General features: G+C 45.6%; 15 non-coding genes across 15 annotated transcripts; 7 read left to right on the forward strand and 8 right to left on the reverse strand.

The window, feature by feature from the left end:
* Positions 1–1866: 1866 nt before the first annotated feature.
* On the forward strand, positions 1867–1954 carry trnay-gua (transfer RNA tyrosine (anticodon GUA)). Its single transcript is given in 2 exon segments — positions 1867–1903; positions 1919–1954. It is a non-coding gene; the product is annotated as a tRNA-Tyr (tRNA).
* A 72-nt stretch (positions 1955–2026) lies between these two features.
* On the reverse strand, positions 2027–2098 carry trnae-cuc (transfer RNA glutamic acid (anticodon CUC)). Its single transcript has one exon. It is a non-coding gene; the product is annotated as a tRNA-Glu (tRNA).
* A 1084-nt stretch (positions 2099–3182) lies between these two features.
* Positions 3183–3270, forward strand: trnay-gua (transfer RNA tyrosine (anticodon GUA)). The gene is given in 2 exon segments: positions 3183–3219; positions 3235–3270. It is a non-coding gene; the product is annotated as a tRNA-Tyr (tRNA).
* A 72-nt stretch (positions 3271–3342) lies between these two features.
* On the reverse strand, positions 3343–3414 carry trnae-cuc (transfer RNA glutamic acid (anticodon CUC)). Its single transcript has one exon. It is a non-coding gene; the product is annotated as a tRNA-Glu (tRNA).
* A 1084-nt stretch (positions 3415–4498) lies between these two features.
* On the forward strand, positions 4499–4586 carry trnay-gua (transfer RNA tyrosine (anticodon GUA)). The gene is given in 2 exon segments: positions 4499–4535; positions 4551–4586. It is a non-coding gene; the product is annotated as a tRNA-Tyr (tRNA).
* Positions 4587–4658: 72 nt separating this feature from the next.
* Positions 4659–4730, reverse strand: trnae-cuc (transfer RNA glutamic acid (anticodon CUC)). The gene has a single exon. It is a non-coding gene; the product is annotated as a tRNA-Glu (tRNA).
* Positions 4731–7835: 3105 nt separating this feature from the next.
* On the forward strand, positions 7836–7923 carry trnay-gua (transfer RNA tyrosine (anticodon GUA)). The gene is given in 2 exon segments: positions 7836–7872; positions 7888–7923. It is a non-coding gene; the product is annotated as a tRNA-Tyr (tRNA).
* Positions 7924–7995: 72 nt separating this feature from the next.
* On the reverse strand, positions 7996–8067 carry trnae-cuc (transfer RNA glutamic acid (anticodon CUC)). The gene has a single exon. It is a non-coding gene; the product is annotated as a tRNA-Glu (tRNA).
* Positions 8068–8832: 765 nt separating this feature from the next.
* trnay-gua (transfer RNA tyrosine (anticodon GUA)) lies at positions 8833–8920 on the forward strand. Its single transcript is given in 2 exon segments — positions 8833–8869; positions 8885–8920. It is a non-coding gene; the product is annotated as a tRNA-Tyr (tRNA).
* A 72-nt stretch (positions 8921–8992) lies between these two features.
* Positions 8993–9064, reverse strand: trnae-cuc (transfer RNA glutamic acid (anticodon CUC)). The gene has a single exon. It is a non-coding gene; the product is annotated as a tRNA-Glu (tRNA).
* Positions 9065–13873: 4809 nt separating this feature from the next.
* trnae-cuc (transfer RNA glutamic acid (anticodon CUC)) lies at positions 13874–13945 on the reverse strand. The gene has a single exon. It is a non-coding gene; the product is annotated as a tRNA-Glu (tRNA).
* Positions 13946–15029: 1084 nt separating this feature from the next.
* trnay-gua (transfer RNA tyrosine (anticodon GUA)) lies at positions 15030–15117 on the forward strand. Its single transcript is given in 2 exon segments — positions 15030–15066; positions 15082–15117. It is a non-coding gene; the product is annotated as a tRNA-Tyr (tRNA).
* A 72-nt stretch (positions 15118–15189) lies between these two features.
* trnae-cuc (transfer RNA glutamic acid (anticodon CUC)) lies at positions 15190–15261 on the reverse strand. The gene has a single exon. It is a non-coding gene; the product is annotated as a tRNA-Glu (tRNA).
* Positions 15262–17129: 1868 nt separating this feature from the next.
* Positions 17130–17217, forward strand: trnay-gua (transfer RNA tyrosine (anticodon GUA)). The gene is given in 2 exon segments: positions 17130–17166; positions 17182–17217. It is a non-coding gene; the product is annotated as a tRNA-Tyr (tRNA).
* Positions 17218–17289: 72 nt separating this feature from the next.
* On the reverse strand, positions 17290–17361 carry trnae-cuc (transfer RNA glutamic acid (anticodon CUC)). The gene has a single exon. It is a non-coding gene; the product is annotated as a tRNA-Glu (tRNA).
* Between the last annotated feature and the right edge of the window lie 2692 nt (positions 17362–20053).

Genomic DNA, 20053 nt, shown 5'->3' on the forward strand with positions numbered 1-20053 from the left:
AAAACCGAGAAATTGGTGGCCTCTTCGCTGGCCATGCTGGCCCCTGTCTACCACCAAAAGCTCCTACAAAAGGCACGTGAGCGTCAGCCCTGGAAAGTGGAGCAATAAGATGGTGGCTTGGTCTGATGAATCATGTTTTCTTTTACATCATGTATGGCTTAGGGTTAGGGTTAGAAAAGGCTTGAAAAGACGCTTGGCCAAGGAGTTGCACTTAAGCCTTGTCTTATGCTCCATTCCGGTTAAGGCTTGTGAAGACGGTTGGCACTTTGGAAATGATCAAAACATAAGTGAGCCAAGGAATTGCACTTAAGCCTTGTCTCATGCTCCATTCCCGTGATGGGCAAGAGAACATGGCACTGGACTTGAGCTGCACTGGGGTTTTACCTGTGCAAATTGAAGCCTGCTATGAACCTGTGTCTTAGTGCAGAGAAAACGCTGTTCAGATGAGCAAGCAAGCGCCTTGGCATTCATCAAACAAGCTCGTGCCAAACAAATCTTCCATCCAAGGAAATTGCTTTGACGTAAAGCAAGTCATCCGAATGTGTACTTGTAAACGCTCTGTTTACTTAATTGAAGCAATTGCATTGAAGAGGTGCAGAAAGATGAGAATATAAACATGGACAAACACGTTTATAGGCTCCAGAAAAAAATAGTCTAGCGTTTCCTTAAATCACTTTTGCCGCGTTGCGTGTTCTAGCAAACGTTCTAGCAAACGCTCTCACTAGCAAACTAGCTCGTTTGCTAGTGAGACCGCCGAATCCTAACCACAAGACAGCCAGGGACGAAAACCGAGAAATTGGTGGCCTCTTCGCTGGCCATGCTGGCCCCTGTCTACCACCAAAAGCTTCTACAAAAGGCACGTGAGCGTCAGCACTGGAAAGTGGAGCAATAAGATGGTGGCTTGGTCTGATGAATCATGTTTTCTTTTACATCATGTATGGCTTAGGGTTAGGGTTAGAAAAGGCTTGAAAAGACGCTTGGCCAAGGAGTTGCACTTAAGCCTTGTCTTATGCTCCATTCCGGTTAAGGCTTGTGAAGACGGTTGGCACTTTGGAAATGATCAAAACATAAGTGAGCCAAGGAATTGCACTTAAGCCTTGTCTCATGCTCCATTCCCGTGATGGGCAAGAGAACATGGCACTGGACTTGAGCTGCACTGGGGTTTTACCTGTGCAAATTGAAGCCTGCTATGAACCTGTGTCTTAGTGCAGAGAAAACGCTGTTCAGATGAGCAAGCAAGCGCCTTGGCATTCATCAAACAAGCTCGTGCCAAACAAATCTTCCATCCTAGGAAATTGCTTTGACGTAAACCAAGTCATCCGAATGTGTACTTGTAAACGCTCTGTTTACTTAATTGAAGCAAATGCACTGAAGAGGTGCAGAAAGATGAGAATATAAACATGGACAAACACGTTTATAGGCTCCAGAAAAAAATAGTCTAGCGTTTCCTTAAATCACTTTTGCCGCGTTGCGTGTTCAGAGCAAATTCGAATGGAAAATTGTTCTCGTTTGCTAGCTCACGTATCAAAGAGAGAAAACGCTGTTCAGATGAGCAAGCAAGCGCCTTGGCATTCATCAAACAAGCTCGTGCTAAACAAATCTTCCATCCAAGGAAATTGCTTTGACGTAAAGCAAGTCATCCGAATGTGTACTTGTAAACGCTCTGTTTACTTAATTGAAGCAAATGCACTGAAGAGGTGCAGAAAGATGAGAATATAAACATGGACAAACACGTTTATAGGCTCCAGAAAAAAATAGTGTAGCGTTTCCTTAAATCACTTTTGCCGCGTTGCGTGTTCAGAGCAAATTCGAATGGAAAATTGTTCTCGTTTGCTAGCTCACGTATCAAAGAGAAGAGTTCTCTCACCTTCGATAGCTCAGTTGGCAGAGCGGCGGACTGTAGGTGCTCATAGCGGTCATCCTTAGGTTGCTGGTTCGACTCCGGCTCGAAGGAGGGCTGTCTCCGTGCGAGTTGGCTTCTTTTTTTTTCGAAATGTTAATTTGGCCAGAGGTGAGTAAAAAGCTCTTCCCTGACCGGGAATCGAACCCGGGCCGCGGCGGTGAGAGCGCCGAATCCTAACCACTAGACAACCAGGGACGAAAACCGAGAAATTGGTGGCCTCTTCGCTGGCCATGCTGGCCCCTGTCTACCACCAAAAGCTCCTACAAAAGGCACGTGAGCGTCAGCACTGGAAAGTGGAGCAATAAGATGGTGGCTTGGTCTGATGAATCATGTTTTCTTTTACATCATGTATGGCTTAGGGTTAGGGTTAGAAAAGGCTTGAAAAGACGCTTGGCCAAGGAGTTGCACTTAAGCCTTGTCTTATGCTCCATTCCGGTTAAGGCTTGTGAAGACGGTTGGCACTTTGGAAATGATCAAAACATAAGTGAGCCAAGGAATTGCACTTAAGCCTTGTCTCATGCTCCATTCCCGTGATGAGCAAGAGAACATGGCACTGGACTTGAGCTGCACTGGGGTTTTACCTGTGCAAATTGAAGCCTGCTATGAACCTGTGTCTTAGTGCAGAGAAAACGCTGTTCAGATGAGCAAGCAAGCGCCTTGGCATTCATCAAACAAGCTCGTGCCAAACAAATCTTCCATCCTAGGAAATTGCTTTGACGTAAAGCAAGTCATCCGAATGTGTACTTGTAAACGCTCTGTTTACTTAATTGAAGCAAATGCACTGAAGAGGTGCAGAAAGATGAGAATATAAACATGGACAAACACGTTTATAGGCTCCAGAAAAAAATAGTCTAGCGTTTCCTTAAATCACTTTTGCCGCGTTGCGTGTTCAGAGCAAATTCGAATGGAAAATTGTTCTCGTTTGCTAGCTCACGTATCAAAGAGAGAAAACGCTGTTCAGATGAGCAAGCAAGCGCCTTGGCATTCATCAAACAAGCTCGTGCTAAACAAATCTTCCATCCAAGGAAATTGCTTTGACGTAAAGCAAGTCATCCGAATGTGTACTTGTAAACGCTCTGTTTACTTAATTGAAGCAAATGCACTGAAGAGGTGCAGAAAGATGAGAATATAAACATGGACAAACACGTTTATAGGCTCCAGAAAAAAATAGTCTAGCGTTTCCTTAAATCACTTTTGCCGCGTTGCGTGTTCAGAGCAAATTCGAATGGAAAATTGTTCTCGTTTGCTAGCTCACGTATCAAAGAGAAGAGTTCTCTCACCTTCGATAGCTCAGTTGGCAGAGCGGAGGACTGTAGGTGCTCATAGCGGTCATCCTTAGGTCGCTGGTTCGACTCCGGCTCGAAGGAGGGCTGTCTCCGTGCGAGTTGGCTTCTTTTTTTTTCGAAATGTTAATTTGGCCAGAGGTGAGTAAAAAGCTCTTCCCTGACCGGGAATCGAACCCGGGCCGCGGCGGTGAGAGCGCCGAATCCTAACCACTAGACAACCAGGGACGAAAACCGAGAAATTGGTGGCCTCTTCGCTGGCCATGCTGGCCCCTGTCTACCACCAAAAGCTCCTACAAAAGGCACGTGAGCGTCAGCACTGGAAAGTGGAGCAATAAGATGGTGGCTTGGTCTGATGAATCATGTTTTCTTTTACATCATGTATGGCTTAGGGTTAGGGTTAGAAAAGGATTGAAAAGACGCTTGGCCAAGGAGTTGCACTTAAGCCTTGTCTTATGCTCCATTCCGGTTAAGGCTTGTGAAGACGGTTGGCACTTTGGAAATGATCAAAACATAAGTGAGCCAAGGAATTGCACTTAAGCCTTGTCTCATGCTCCATTCCCGTGATGAGCAAGAGAACATGGCACTGGACTTGAGCTGCACTGGGGTTTTACCTGTGCAAATTGAAGCCTGCTATGAACCTGTGTCTTAGTGCAGAGAAAACGCTGTTCAGATGAGCAAGCAAGCGCCTTGGCATTCATCAAACAAGCTCGTGCCAAACAAATCTTCCATCCTAGGAAATTGCTTTGACGTAAAGCAAGTCATCCGAATGTGTACTTGTAAACGCTCTGTTTACTTAATTGAAGCAAATGCACTGAAGAGGTGCAGAAAGATGAGAATATAAACATGGACAAACACGTTTATAGGCTCCAGAAAAAAATAGTCTAGCGTTTCCTTAAATCACTTTTGCCGCGTTGCGTGTTCAGAGCAAATTCGAATGGAAAATTGTTCTCGTTTGCTAGCTCACGTATCAAAGAGAGAAAACGCTGTTCAGATGAGCAAGCAAGCGCCTTGGCATTCATCAAACAAGCTCGTGCTAAACAAATCTTCCATCCAAGGAAATTGCTTTGACGTAAAGCAAGTCATCCGAATGTGTACTTGTAAACGCTCTGTTTACTTAATTGAAGCAAATGCACTGAAGAGGTGCAGAAAGATGAGAATATAAACATGGACAAACACGTTTATAGGCTCCAGAAAAAAATAGTCTAGCGTTTCCTTAAATCACTTTTGCCGCGTTGCGTGTTCAGAGCAAATTCGAATGGAAAATTGTTCTCGTTTGCTAGCTCACGTATCAAAGAGAAGAGTTCTCTCACCTTCGATAGCTCAGTTGGCAGAGCGGAGGACTGTAGGTGCTCATAGCGGTCATCCTTAGGTCGCTGGTTCGACTCCGGCTCGAAGGAGGGCTGTCTCCGTGCGAGTTGGCTTCTTTTTTTTTCGAAATGTTAATTTGGCCAGAGGTGAGTAAAAAGCTCTTCCCTGACCGGGAATCGAACCCGGGCCGCGGCGGTGAGAGCGCCGAATCCTAACCACTAGACAACCAGGGACGAAAACCGAGAAATTGGTGGCCTCTTCGCTGGCCATGCTGGCCCCTGTCTACCACCAAAAGCTCCTACAAAAGGCACGTGAGCGTCAGCACTGGAAAGTGGAGCAATAAGATGGTGGCTTGGTCTGATGAATCATGTTTTCTTTTACATCATGTATGGCTTAGGGTTAGGGTTAGAAAAGGCTTGAAAAGACGCTTGGCCAAGGAGTTGCACTTAAGCCTTGTCTTATGCTCCATTCCGGTTAAGGCTTGTGAAGACGGTTGGCACTTTGGAAATGATCAAAACATAAGTGAGCCAAGGAATTGCACTTAAGCCTTGTCTCATGCTCCATTCCCGTGATGGGCAAGAGAACATGGCACTGGACTTGAGCTGCACTGGGGTTTTACCTGTGCAAATTGAAGCCTGCTATGAACCTGTGTCTTAGTGCAGAGAAAACGCTGTTCAGATGAGCAAGCAAGCGCCTTGTCATTCATCAAACAAGCTCGTGCCAAACAAATCTTCCATCCTAGGAAATTGCTTTGACGTAAAGCAAGTCATCCGAATGTGTACTTGTAAACGCTCTGTTTACTTAATTGAAGCAATTGCATTGAAGAGGTGCAGAAAGATGAGAATATAAACATGGACAAACACGTTTATAGGCTCCAGAAAAAAATAGTCTAGCGTTTCCTTAAATCACTTTTGCCGCGTTGCGTGTTCTAGCAAACGTTCTAGCAAACGCTCTCACTAGCAAACTAGCTCGTTTGCTAGTGAGACCGCCGAATCCTAACCACTAGACAACCAGGGACGAAAACCGAGAAATTGGTGGCCTCTTCGCTGGCCATGCTGGCCCCTGTCTACCACCAAAAGCTCCTACGAAAGGCACGTGAGCATCAGCACTGGAAAGTGGAGCAATAAGATGGTGGCTTGGTCTGATGAATCATGTTTTCTTTTACATCATGTATGGCTTAGGGTTAGGGTTAGAAAAGGCTTGAAAAGACGCTTGGCCAAGGAGTTGCACTTAAGCCTTGTCTTATGCTCCATTCCGGTTAAGGCTTGTGAAGACGGTTGGCACTTTGGAAATGATCAAAACATAAGTGAGCCAAGGAATTGCACTTAAGCCTTGTCTCATGCTCCATTCCCGTGATGGGCAAGAGAACATGGCACTGGACTTGAGCTGCACTGGGGTTTTACCTGTGCAAATTGAAGCCTGCTATGAACCTGTGTCTTAGTGCAGAGAAAACGCTGTTCAGATGAGCAAGCAAGCGCCTTGGCATTAATCAAACAAGCTCGTGCCGAACAAATCTTCCATCCTAGGAAATTGCTTTGACGTAAAGCAAGTCATCCGAATGTGTACTTTTAAACGCTCTGTTTACTTAATTGAAGCAAATGCACTGAAGAGGTGCAGAAAGATGAGAATATAAACATGGACAAACACGTTTATAGGCTCCAGAAAAAAATAGTCTAGCGTTTCCTTAAATCACTTTTGCCGCGTTGCGTGTTCTAGCAAACGTTCTAGCAAACGCTCTCACTAGCAAACTAGCTCGTTTGCTAGTGAGACCGCCGAATCCTAACCACAAGACAGCCAGGGACGAAAACCGAGAAATTGGTGGCCTCTTTGCTTGCCATGCTGGCCCCTGTCTACCTACAAAAGGCACGTGAGCGTCAGCACTGGAAAGTGGTGCAATAAGATGGTGGCTTGGTCTGATGAATCATGTTTTCTTTTACATCATGTATGGCTTAGGGTTAGGGTTAGAAAAGGCTTGAAAAGACGCTTGGCCAAGGAGTTGCACTTAAGCCTTGTCTTATGCTCCATTCCGGTTAAGGCTTGTGAAGACGGTTGGCACTTTGGAAATGATCAAAACATAAGTGAGCCAAGGAATTGCACTTAAGCCTTGTCTCATGCTCCATTCCCGTGATGGGCAAGAGAACATGGCACTGGACTTGAGCTGCACTGGGGTTTTACCTGTGCAAATTGAAGCCTGCTATGAACCTGTGTCTTAGTGCAGAGAAAACGCTGTTCAGATGAGCAAGCAAGCGCCTTGGCATTCATCAAACAAGCTCGTGCCAAACAAATCTTCCATCCTAGGAAATTGCTTTGACGTAAAGCAAGTCATCCGAATGTGTACTTGTAAACGCTCTGTTTACTTAATTGAAGCAATTGCATTGAAGAGGTGCAGAAAGATGAGAATATAAACATGGACAAACACGTTTATAGGCTCCAGAAAAAAATAGTCTAGCGTTTCCTTAAATCACTTTTGCCGCGTTGCGTGTTCTAGCAAACGTTCTAGCAAACGCTCTCACTAGCAAACTAGCTCGTTTGCTAGTGAGACCGCCGAATCCTAACCACAAGACAGCCAGGGACGAAAACCGAGAAATTGGTGGCCTCTTCGCTGGCCATGCTGGCCCCTGTCTACCACCAAAAGCTCCTACAAAAGGCACGTGAGCGTCAGCACTGGAAAGTGGAGCAATAAGATGGTGGCTTGGTCTGATGAATCATGTTTTCTTTTACATCATGTATGGCTTAGGGTTAGGGTTAGAAAAGGCTTGAAAAGACGCTTGGCCAAGGAGTTGCACTTAAGCCTTGTCTTATGCTCCATTCCGGTTAAGGCTTGTGAAGACGGTTGGCACTTTGGAAATGATCAAAACATAAGTGAGCCAAGGAATTGCACTTAAGCCTTGTCTCATGCTCCATTCCCGTGATGGGCAAGTGAACATGGCACTGGACTTGAGCTGCACTGGGGTTTTACCTGTGCAAATTGAAGCCTGCTATGAACCTGTGTCTTAGTGCAGAGAAAACGCTGTTCAGATGAGCAAGCAAGCGCCTTGGCATTCATCAAACAAGCTCGTGCCAAACAAATCTTCCATCCTAGGAAATTGCTTTGACGTAAAGCAAGTCATCCGAATGTGTACTTGTAAACGCTCTGTTTACTTAATTGAAGCAAATGCGTTGAAGAGGTGCAGAAAGATGAGAATATAAACATGGACAAACACGTTTATAGGCTCCAGAAAAAAATAGTCTAGCGTTTCCTTAAATCACTTTTGCCGCGTTGCGTGTTCAGAGCAAATTCGAATGGAAAATTGTTCTCGTTTGCTAGCTCACATATCAAAGAGAGAAGGGCTCTCTCGCCTTCGATAGCTCAGTTGGCAGAGCGGAGGACTGTAGGTGCTCATATCGGTCATCCTTAGGTCGCTGGTTCGACTCTGGCTCGAAGGAGGGCTGTCTCCGTGCGAGTTGGCTTCTTTTTTTTTCAAAATGTTAATTTGGCCAGAGGTGTGTAAAAAGCTCTTCCCTGACCGGGAATCGAACCCGGGCCGCGGCGGTGAGAGCGCCGAATCCTAACCACTAGACAACCAGGGACGAAAACCGAGAAATTGGTGGCCTCTTCGCTGGCCATGCTGGCCCCTGTCTACCACCAAAAGCTCCTACAAAAGGCACGTGAGTGTCAGCACTGGAAAGTGGAGCAATAAGATGGTGGCTTGGTCTGATGAATCATGTTTTCTTTTACATCATGTATGGCTTAGGGTTAGGGTTAGAAAAGGCTTGAAAAGACGCTTGGCCAAGGAGTTGCACTTAAGCCTTGTCTTATGCTCCATTCCGGTTAAGGCTTGTGAAGACGGTTGGCACTTTGGAAATGATCAAAACATAAGTGAGCCAAGAAATTGCACTTAAGCCTTGTCTCATGCTCCATTCCCGTGATGGGCAAGAGAACATGGCACTGGACTTGAGCTGCACTGGGGTTTTACCTGTGCAAATTGAAGCCTGCTATGAACCTGTGTCTTAGTGCAGAGAAAACGCTGTTCAGATGAGCAAGCAAGCGCCTTGGCATTCATCAAACAAGCTCGTGCCAAACAAATCTTCCATCCTAGGAAATTGCTTTGACGTAAAGCAAGTCATCCGAATGTGTACTTGTAAACGCTCTGTTTACTTAATTGAAGCAAATGCACTGAAGAGGTGCAGAAAGATGAGAATATAAACATGGACAAACACGTTTATAGGCTCCAGAAAAAAATAGTCTAGCGTTTCCTTAAATCACTTTTGCCGCGTTGCGTGTTCAGAGCAAATTCGAATGGAAAATTGTTCTCGTTTGCTAGCTCACGTATCAAAGAGAGAAGGGTTCTCTCGTCTTCGATAGCTCAGTTAGCAGAGCGGAGGACTGTAGGTGCTCATAGCGGTCATCCTTAGGTCGCTGGTTCGACTCCGGCTCGAAGGAGGGCTGTCTCCGTGCGAGTTGGCTTCTTTTTTTTTCAAAATGTTAATTTGGCCAGAGGTGTGTAAAAAGCTCTTCCCTGACCGGGAATCGAACCCGGGCCGCGGCGGTGAGAGCGCCGAATCCTAACCACTAGACAACCAGGGACGAAAACCGAGAAATTGGTGGCCTCTTCGCTGGCCATGCTGGCCCCTGTCTACCACCAAAAGCTCCTACAAAAGGCACGTGAGCGTCAGCACTGGAAAGTGGAGCAATAAGATGGTGGCTTGGTCTGATGAATCATGTTTTCTTTTACATCATGTATGGCTTAGGGTTAGGGTTAGAAAAGGCTTGAAAAGACGCTTGGCCAAGGAGTTGCACTTAAGCCTTGTCTTATGCTCCATTCCGGTTAAGGCTTGTGAAGACGGTTGGCACTTTGGAAATGATCAAAACATAAGTGAGCCAAGGAATTGCACTTAAGCCTTGTCTCATGCTCCATTCCCGTGATGGGCAAGAGAACATGGCACTGGACTTGAGCTGCACTGGGGTTTTACCTGTGCAAATTGAAGCCTGCTATGAACCTGTGTCTTAGTGCAGAGAAAACGCTGTTCAGATGAGCAAGCAAGCGCCTTGGCATTAATCAAACAAGCTCGTGCCAAACAAATCTTCCATCCTAGGAAATTGCTTTGACGTAAAGCAAGTCATCCGAATGTGTACTTTTAAACGCTCTGTTTACTTAATTGAAGCAAATGCACTGAAGAGGTGCAGAAAGATGAGAATATAAACATGGACAAACACGTTTATAGGCTCCAGAAAAAAATAGTCTAGCGTTTCCTTAAATCACTTTTGCCGCGTTGCGTGTTCTAGCAAACGTTCTAGCAAACGCTCTCACTAGCAAACTAGCTCGTTTGCTAGTGAGACCGCCGAATCCTAACCACAAGACAGCCAGGGACGAAAACCGAGAAATTGGTGGCCTCTTTGCTTGCCATGCTGGCCCCTGTCTACCTACAAAAGGCACGTGAGCGTCAGCACTGGAAAGTGGTGCAATAAGATGGTGGCTTGGTCTGATGAATCATGTTTTCTTTTACATCATGTATGGCTTAGGGTTAGGGTTAGAAAAGGCTTGAAAAGACGCTTGGCCAAGGAGTTGCACTTAAGCCTTGTCTTATGCTCCATTCCGGTTAAGGCTTGTGAAGACGGTTGGCACTTTGGAAATGATCAAAACATAAGTGAGCCAAGGAATTGCACTTAAGCCTTGTCTCATGCTCCATTCCCGTGATGGGCAAGAGAACATGGCACTGGACTTGAGCTGCACTGGGGTTTTACCTGTGCAAATTGAAGCCTGCTATGAACCTGTGTCTTAGTGCAGAGAAAACGCTGTTCAGATGAGCAAGCAAGCGCCTTGGCATTCATCAAACAAGCTCGTGCCAAACAAATCTTCCATCCTAGGAAATTGCTTTGACGTAAAGCAAGTCATCCGAATGTGTACTTGTAAACGCTCTGTTTACTTAATTGAAGCAATTGCATTGAAGAGGTGCAGAAAGATGAGAATATAAACATGGACAAACACGTTTATAGGCTCCAGAAAAAAATAGTCTAGCGTTTCCTTAAATCACTTTTGCCGCGTTGCGTGTTCTAGCAAACGTTCTAGCAAACGCTCTCACTAGCAAACTAGCTCGTTTGCTAGTGAGACCGCCGAATCCTAACCACAAGACAGCCAGGGACGAAAACCGAGAAATTGGTGGCCTCTTCGCTGGCCATGCTGGCCCCTGTCTACCACCAAAAGCTCCTACAAAAGGCACGTGAGCGTCAGCACTGGAAAGTGGAGCAATAAGATGGTGGCTTGGTCTGATGAATCATGTTTTCTTTTACATCATGTATGGCTTAGGGTTAGGGTTAGAAAAGGCTTGAAAAGACGCTTGGCCAAGGAGTTGCACTTAAGCCTTGTCTTATGCTCCATTCCGGTTAAGGCTTGTGAAGACGGTTGGCACTTTGGAAATGATCAAAACATAAGTGAGCCAAGGAATTGCACTTAAGCCTTGTCTCATGCTCCATTCCCGTGATGGGCAAGAGAACATGGCACTGGACTTGAGCTGCACTGGGGTTTTACCTGTGCAAATTGAAGCCTGCTATGAACCTGTGTCTTAGTGCAGAGAAAACGCTGTTCAGATGAGCAAGCAAGCGCCTTGGCATTAATCAAACAAGCTCGTGCCGAACAAATCTTCCATCCTAGGAAATTGCTTTGACGTAAAGCAAGTCATCCGAATGTGTACTTTTAAACGCTCTGTTTACTTAATTGAAGCAAATGCACTGAAGAGGTGCAGAAAGATGAGAATATAAACATGGACAAACACGTTTATAGGCTCCAGAAAAAAATAGTCTAGCGTTTCCTTAAATCACTTTTGCCGCGTTGCGTGTTCTAGCAAACGTTCTAGCAAACGCTCTCACTAGCAAACTAGCTCGTTTGCTAGTGAGACCGCCGAATCCTAACCACAAGACAGCCAGGGACGAAAACCGAGAAATTGGTGGCCTCTTTGCTTGCCATGCTGGCCCCTGTCTACCTACAAAAGGCACGTGAGCGTCAGCACTGGAAAGTGGTGCAATAAGATGGTGGCTTGGTCTGATGAATCATGTTTTCTTTTACATCATGTATGGCTTAGGGTTAGGGTTAGAAAAGGCTTGAAAAGACGCTTGGCCAAGGAGTTGCACTTAAGCCTTGTCTTATGCTCCATTCCGGTTAAGGCTTGTGAAGACGGTTGGCACTTTGGAAATGATCAAAACATAAGTGAGCCAAGGAATTGCACTTAAGCCTTGTCTCATGCTCCATTCCCGTGATGGGCAAGAGAACATGGCACTGGACTTGAGCTGCACTGGGGTTTTACCTGTGCAAATTGAAGCCTGCTATGAACCTGTGTCTTAGTGCAGAGAAAACGCTGTTCAGATGAGCAAGCAAGCGCCTTGGCATTCATCAAACAAGCTCGTGCCAAACAAATCTTCCATCCTAGGAAATTGCTTTGACGTAAAGCAAGTCATCCGAATGTGTACTTGTAAACGCTCTGTTTACTTAATTGAAGCAATTGCATTGAAGAGGTGCAGAAAGATGAGAATATAAACATGGACAAACACGTTTATAGGCTCCAGAAAAAAATAGTCTAGCGTTTCCTTAAATCACTTTTGCCGCGTTGCGTGTTCTAGCAAACGTTCTAGCAAATGCTCTCACTAGCAAACTAGCTCGTTTGCTAGTGAGACCGCCGAATCCTAACCACTAGACAACCAGGGACGAAAACCGAGAAATTGGTGGCCTCTTCGCTGGCCATGCTGGCCCCTGTCTACCACCAAAAGCTCCTACAAAAGGCACGTGAGCGTCAGCACTGGAAAGTGGAGCAATAAGATGGTGGCTTGGTCTGATGAATCATGTTTTCTTTTACATCATGTATGGCTTAGGGTTAGGGTTAGAAAAGGCTTGAAAAGACGCTTGGCCAAGGAGTTGCACTTAAGCCTTGTCTTATGCTCCATTCCGGTTAAGGCTTGTGAAGACGGTTGGCACTTTGGAAATGATCAAAACATAAGTGAGCCAAGGAATTGCACTTAAGCCTTGTCTCATGCTCCATTCCCGTGATGGGCAAGAGAACATGGCACTGGACTTGAGCTGCACTGGGGTTTTACCTGTGCAAATTGAAGCCTGCTATGAACCTGTGTCTTAGTGCAGAGAAAACGCTGTTCAGATGAGCAAGCAAGCGCCTTGGCATTAATCAAACAAGCTCGTGCCGAACAAATCTTCCATCCTAGGAAATTGCTTTGACGTAAAGCAAGTCATCCGAATGTGTACTTTTAAACGCTCTGTTTACTTAATTGAAGCAAATGCACTGAAGAGGTGCAGAAAGATGAGAATATAAACATGGACAAACACGTTTATAGGCTCCAGAAAAAAATAGTCTAGCGTTTCCTTAAATCACTTTTGCCGCGTTGCGTGTTCTAGCAAACGTTCTAGCAAACGCTCTCACTAGCAAACTAGCTCGTTTGCTAGTGAGACCGCCGAATCCTAACCACAAGACAGCCAGGGACGAAAACCGAGAAATTGGTGGCCTCTTTGCTTGCCATGCTGGCCCCTGTCTACCTACAAAAGGCACGTGAGCGTCAGCACTGGAAAGTGGTGCAATAAGATGGTGGCTTGGTCTGATGAATCATGTTTTCTTTTACATCATGTATGGCTTAGGGTTAGGGTTAGAAAAGGCTTGAAAAGACGCTTGGCCAAGGAGTTGCACTTAAGCCTTGTCTTATGCTCCATTCCGGTTAAGGCTTGTGAAGACGGTTGGCACTTTGGAAATGATCAAAACATAAGTGAGCCAAGGAATTGCACTTAAGCCTTGTCTCATGCTCCATTCCCGTGATGGGCAAGAGAACATGGCACTGGACTTGAGCTGCACTGGGGTTTTACCTGTGCAAATTGAAGCCTGCTATGAACCTGTGTCTTAGTGCAGAGAAAACGCTGTTCAGATGAGCAAGCAAGCGCCTTGGCATTCATCAAACAAGCTCGTGCCAAACAAATCTTCCATCCTAGGAAATTGCTTTGACGTAAAGCAAGTCATCCGAATGTGTACTTGTAAACGCTCTGTTTACTTAATTGAAGCAAATGCACTGAAGAGGTGCAGAAAGATGAGAATATAAACATGGACAAACACGTTTATAGGCTCCAGAAAAAAATAGTCTAGCGTTTCCTTAAATCACTTTTGCCGCGTTGCGTGTTCAGAGCAAATTCGAATGGAAAATTGTTCTCGTTTGCTAGCTCACGTATCAAAGAGAGAAGGGTTCTCTCGGCTTCGGTAGCTCAGTTAGCAGAGCGGAGGACTGTACGTGCTCATAGCGGTCATCCTTAGGTCGCTGGTTCGACGCCGGCTCGAAGGAGGGCTGTCTCCGTGCGAGTTGGCTTCTTTTTTTTTCGAAATGTTAATTTGGCCAGAGGTGAGTAAAAAGCTCTTCCCTGACCGGGAATCGAACCCGGGCCGCGGCGGTGAGAGCGCCGAATCCTAACCACTAGACAACCAGGGACGAAAACCGAGAAATTGGTGGCCTCTTCGCTGGCCATGCTGGCCCCTGTCTACCACCAAAAGCTCCTACAAAAGGCACGTGAGCGTCAGCACTGGAAAGTGGAGCAATAAGATGGTGGCTTGGTCTGATGAATCATGTTTTCTTTTACATCATGTATGGCTTAGGGTTAGGGTTAGAAAAGGCTTGAAAAGACGCTTGGCCAAGGAGTTGCACTTAAGCCTTGTCTTATGCTCCATTCCGGTTAAGGCTTGTGAAGACGGTTGGCACTTTGGAAATGATCAAAACATAAGTGAGCCAAGGAATTGCACTTAAGCCTTGTCTCATGCTCCATTCCCGTGATGAGCAAGAGAACATGGCACTGGACTTGAGCTGCACTGGGGTTTTACCTGTGCAAATTGAAGCCTGCTATGAACCTGTGTCTTAGTGCAGAGAAAACGCTGTTCAGATGAGCAAGCAAGCGCCTTGGCATTCATCAAACAAGCTCGTGCCAAACAAATCTTCCATCCTAGGAAATTGCTTTGACGTAAAGCAAGTCATCCGAATGTGTACTTGTAAACGCTCTGTTTACTTAATTGAAGCAAATGCACTGAAGAGGTGCAGAAAGATGAGAATATAAACATGGACAAACACGTTTATAGGCTCCAGAAAAAAATAGTCTAGCGTTTCCTTAAATCACTTTTGCCGCGTTGCGTGTTCAGAGCAAATTCGAATGGAAAATTGTTCTCGTTTGCTAGCTCACGTATCAAAGAGAGAAAACGCTGTTCAGATGAGCAAGCAAGCGCCTTGGCATTCATCAAACAAGCTCGTGCTAAACAAATCTTCCATCCAAGGAAATTGCTTTGACGTAAAGCAAGTCATCCGAATGTGTACTTGTAAACGCTCTGTTTACTTAATTGAAGCAAATGCACTGAAGAGGTGCAGAAAGATGAGAATATAAACATGGACAAACACGTTTATAGGCTCCAGAAAAAAATAGTCTAGCGTTTCCTTAAATCACTTTTGCCGCGTTGCGTGTTCAGAGCAAATTCGAATGGAAAATTGTTCTCGTTTGCTAGCTCACGTATCAAAGAGAAGAGTTCTCTCACCTTCGATAGCTCAGTTGGCAGAGCGGAGGACTGTAGGTGCTCATAGCGGTCATCCTTAGGTCGCTGGTTCGACTCCGGCTCGAAGGAGGGCTGTCTCCGTGCGAGTTGGCTTCTTTTTTTTTCGAAATGTTAATTTGGCCAGAGGTGAGTAAAAAGCTCTTCCCTGACCGGGAATCGAACCCGGGCCGCGGCGGTGAGAGCGCCGAATCCTAACCACTAGACAACCAGGGACGAAAACCGAGAAATTGGTGGCCTCTTCGCTGGCCATGCTGGCCCCTGTCTACCACCAAAAGCTCCTACAAAAGGCACGTGAGCGTCAGCACTGGAAAGTGGAGCAATAAGATGGTGGCTTGGTCTGATGAATCATGTTTTCTTTTACATCATGTATGGCTTAGGGTTAGGGTTAGAAAAGGCTTGAAAAGACGCTTGGCCAAGGAGTTGCACTTAAGCCTTGTCTTATGCTCCATTCCGGTTAAGGCTTGTGAAGACGGTTGGCACTTTGGAAATGATCAAAACATAAGTGAGCCAAGGAATTGCACTTAAGCCTTGTCTCATGCTCCATTCCCGTGATGGGCAAGAGAACATGGCACTGGACTTGAGCTGCACTGGGGTTTTACCTGTGCAAATTGAAGCCTGCTATGAACCTGTGTCTTAGTGCAGAGAAAACGCTGTTCAGATGAGCAAGCAAGCGCCTTGGCATTCATCAAACAAGCTCGTGCCAAACAAATCTTCCATCCTAGGAAATTGCTTTGACGTAAAGCAAGTCATCCGAATGTGTACTTGTAAACGCTCTGTTTACTTAATTGAAGCAAATGCATTGAAGAGGTGCAGAAAGATGAGAATATAAATATGGACAAACACGTTTATAGGCTCCAGAAAAAAATAGTCTAGCGTTTCCTTAAATCACTTTTGCCGCGTTGCGTGTTCTAGCAAACGTTCTAGCAAACGCTCTCACTAGCAAACTAGCTCGTTTGCTAGTGAGACCGCCGAATCCTAACCACTAGACAACCAGGGACGAAAACCGAGAAATTGGTGGCCTCTTCGCTGGCCATGCTGGCCCCTGTCTACCACCAAAAGCTCCTACGAAAGGCACGTGAGCATCAGCACTGGAAAGTGGAGCAATAAGATGGTGGCTTGGTCTGATGAATCATGTTTTCTTTTACATCATGTATGGCTTAGGGTTAGGGTTAGAAAAGGCTTGAAAAGACGCTTGGCCAAGGAGTTGCACTTAAGCCTTGTCTTATGCTCCATTCCGGTTAAGGCTTGTGAAGACGGTTGGCACTTTGGAAATGATCAAAACATAAGTGAGCCAAGGAATTGCACTTAAGCCTTGTCTCATGCTCCATTCCCGTGATGGGCAAGAGAACATGGCACTGGACTTGAGCTGCACTGGGGTTTTACCTGTGCAAATTGAAGCCTGCTATGAACCTGTGTCTTAGTGCAGAGAAAACGCTGTTCAGATGAGCAAGCAAGCGCCTTGGCATTCATCAAACAAGCTCGTGCCGAACAAATCTTCCATCCTAGGAAATTGCTTTGACGTAAAGCAAGTCATCCGAATGTGTACTTTTAAACGCTCTGTTTACTTAATTGAAGCAAATGCACTGAAGAGGTGCAGAATGATGAGAATATAAACATGGACAAACACGTTTATAGGCTCCAGAAAAAAATAGTCTAGCGTTTCCTTAAATCACTTTTGCCGCGTTGCGTGTTCAGAGCAAATTCGAATGGAAAATTGTTCTCGTTTGCTAGCTCACGTATCAAAGAGAGAAAACGCTGTTCAGATGAGCAAGCAAGCGCCTTGGCATTCATCAAACAAGCTCGTGCTAAACAAATCTTCCATCCAAGGAAATTGCTTTGACGTAAAGCAAGTCATCCGAATGTGTACTTGTAAACGCTCTGTTTACTTAATTGAAGCAAATGCACTGAAGAGGTGCAGAAAGATGAGAATATAAACATGGACAAACACGTTTATAGGCTCCAGAAAAAAATAGTCTAGCGTTTCCTTAAATCACTTTTGCCGCGTTGCGTGTTCAGAGCAAATTCGAATGGAAAATTGTTCTCGTTTGCTAGCTCACGTATCAAAGAGAAGAGTTCTCTCACCTTCGATAGCTCAGTTGGCAGAGCGGAGGACTGTAGGTGCTCATAGCGGTCATCCTTAGGTCGCTGGTTCGACTCCGGCTCGAAGGAGGGCTGTCTCCGTGCGAGTTGGCTTCTTTTTTTTTCGAAATGTTAATTTGGCCAGAGGTGAGTAAAAAGCTCTTCCCTGACCGGGAATCGAACCCGGGCCGCGGCGGTGAGAGCGCCGAATCCTAACCACTAGACAACCAGGGACGAAAACCGAGAAATTGGTGGCCTCTTCGCTGGCCATGCTGGCCCCTGTCTACCACCAAAAGCTCCTACAAAAGGCACGTGAGCGTCAGCACTGGAAAGTGGAGCAATAAGATGGTGGCTTGGTCTGATGAATCATGTTTTCTTTTACATCATGTATGGCTTAGGGTTAGGGTTAGAAAAGGCTTGAAAAGACGCTTGGCCAAGGAGTTGCACTTAAGCCTTGTCTTATGCTCCATTCCGGTTAAGGCTTGTGAAGACGGTTGGCACTTTGGAAATGATCAAAACATAAGTGAGCCAAGGAATTGCACTTAAGCCTTGTCTCATGCTCCATTCCCGTGATGGGCAAGAGAACATGGCACTGGACTTGAGCTGCACTGGGGTTTTACCTGTGCAAATTGAAGCCTGCTATGAACCTGTGTCTTAGTGCAGAGAAAACGCTGTTCAGATGAGCAAGCAAGCGCCTTGGCATTCATCAAACAAGCTCGTGCCAAACAAATCTTCCATCCTAGGAAATTGCTTTGACGTAAAGCAAGTCATCCGAATGTGTACTTGTAAACGCTCTGTTTACTTAATTGAAGCAAATGCATTGAAGAGGTGCAGAAAGATGAGAATATAAACATGGACAAACACGTTTATAGGCTCCAGAAAAAAATAGTCTAGCGTTTCCTTAAATCACTTTTGCCGCGTTGCGTGTTCTAGCAAACGTTCTAGCAAACGCTCTCACTAGCAAACTAGCTCGTTTGCTAGTGAGACCGCCGAATCCTAACCACTAGACAACCAGGGACGAAAACCGAGAAATTGGTGGCCTCTTCGCTGGCCATGCTGGCCCCTGTCTACCACCAAAAGCTCCTACGAAAGGCACGTGAGCATCAGCACTGGAAAGTGGAGCAATAAGATGGTGGCTTGGTCTGATGAATCATGTTTTCTTTTACATCATGTATGGCTTAGGGTTAGGGTTAGAAAAGGCTTGAAAAGACGCTTGGCCAAGGAGTTGCACTTAAGCCTTGTCTTATGCTCCATTCCGGTTAAGGCTTGTGAAGACGGTTGGCACTTTGGAAATGATCAAAACATAAGTGAGCCAAGGAATTGCACTTAAGCCTTGTCTCATGCTCCATTCCCGTGATGGGCAAGAGAACATGGCACTGGACTTGAGCTGCACTGGGGTTTTACCTGTGCAAATTGAAGCCTGCTATGAACCTGTGTCTTAGTGCAGAGAAAACGCTGTTCAGATGAGCAAGCAAGCGCCTTGGCATTAATCAAACAAGCTCGTGCCGAACAAATCTTCCATCCTAGGAAATTGCTTTGACGTAAAGCAAGTCATCCGAATGTGTACTTTTAAACGCTCTGTTTACTTAATTGAAGCAAATGCACTGAAGAGGTGCAGAATGATGAGAATATAAACATGGACAAACACGTTTATAGGCTCCAGAAAAAAATAGTCTAGCGTTTCCTTAAATCACTTTTGCCGCGTTGCGTGTTCTAGCAAACGTTCTAGCAAACGCTCTCACTAGCAAACTAGCTCGTTTGCTAGTGAGACCGCCGAATCCTAACCACAAGACAGCCAGGGACGAAAACCGAGAAATTGGTGGCCTCTTTGCTTGCCATGCTGGCCCCTGTCTACCTACAAAAGGCACGTGAGCGTCAGCACTGGAAAGTGGTGCAATAAGATGGTGGCTTGGTCTGATGAATCATGTTTTCTTTTACATCATGTATGGCTTAGGGTTAGGGTTAGAAAAGGCTTGAAAAGACGCTTGGCCAAGGAGTTGCACTTAAGCCTTGTCTTATGCTCCATTCCGGTTAAGGCTTGTGAAGACGGTTGGCACTTTGGAAATGATCAAAACATAAGTGAGCCAAGGAATTGCACTTAAGCCTTGTCTCATGCTCCATTCCCGTGATGGGCAAGAGAACATGGCACTGGACTTGAGCTGCACTGGGGTTTTACCTGTGCAAATTGAAGCCTGCTATGAACCTGTGTCTTAGTGCAGAGAAAACGCTGTTCAGATGAGCAAGCAAGCGCCTTGGCATTCATCAAACAAGCTCGTGCCAAACAAATCTTCCATCCTAGGAAATTGCTTTGACGTAAAGCAAGTCATCCGAATGTGTACTTGTAAACGCTCTGTTTACTTAATTGAAGCAATTGCATTGAAGAGGTGCAGAAAGATGAGAATATAAACATGGACAAACACGTTTATAGGCTCCAGAAAAAAATAGTCTAGCGTTTCCTTAAATCACTTTTGCCGCGTTGCGTGTTCTAGCAAACGTTCTAGCAAACGCTCTCACTAGCAAACTAGCTCGTTTGCTAGTGAGACCGCCGAATCCTAACCACAAGACAGCCAGGGACGAAAACCGAGAAATTGGTGGCCTCTTCGCTGGCCATGCTGGCCCCTGTCTACCACCAAAAGCTCCTACAAAAGGCACGTGAGTGTCAGCACTGGAAAGTGGAGCAATAAGATGGTGGCTTGGTCTGATGAATCATGTTTTCTTTTACATCATGTATGGCTTAGGGTTAGGGTTAGAAAAGGCTTGAAAAGACGCTTGGCCAAGGAGTTGCACTTAAGCCTTGTCTTATGCTCCATTCCGGTTAAGGCTTGTGAAGACGGTTGGCACTTTGGAAATGATCAAAACATAAGTGAGCCAAGGAATTGCACTTAAGCCTTGTCTCATGCTCCATTCCCGTGATGGGCAAGAGAAC

This window comes from Ictalurus punctatus, chromosome 12 (assembly GCF_001660625.3).
Source record: "Ictalurus punctatus breed USDA103 chromosome 12, Coco_2.0, whole genome shotgun sequence".
Taxonomy (NCBI): Eukaryota; Metazoa; Chordata; class Actinopteri; order Siluriformes; family Ictaluridae; genus Ictalurus; species Ictalurus punctatus.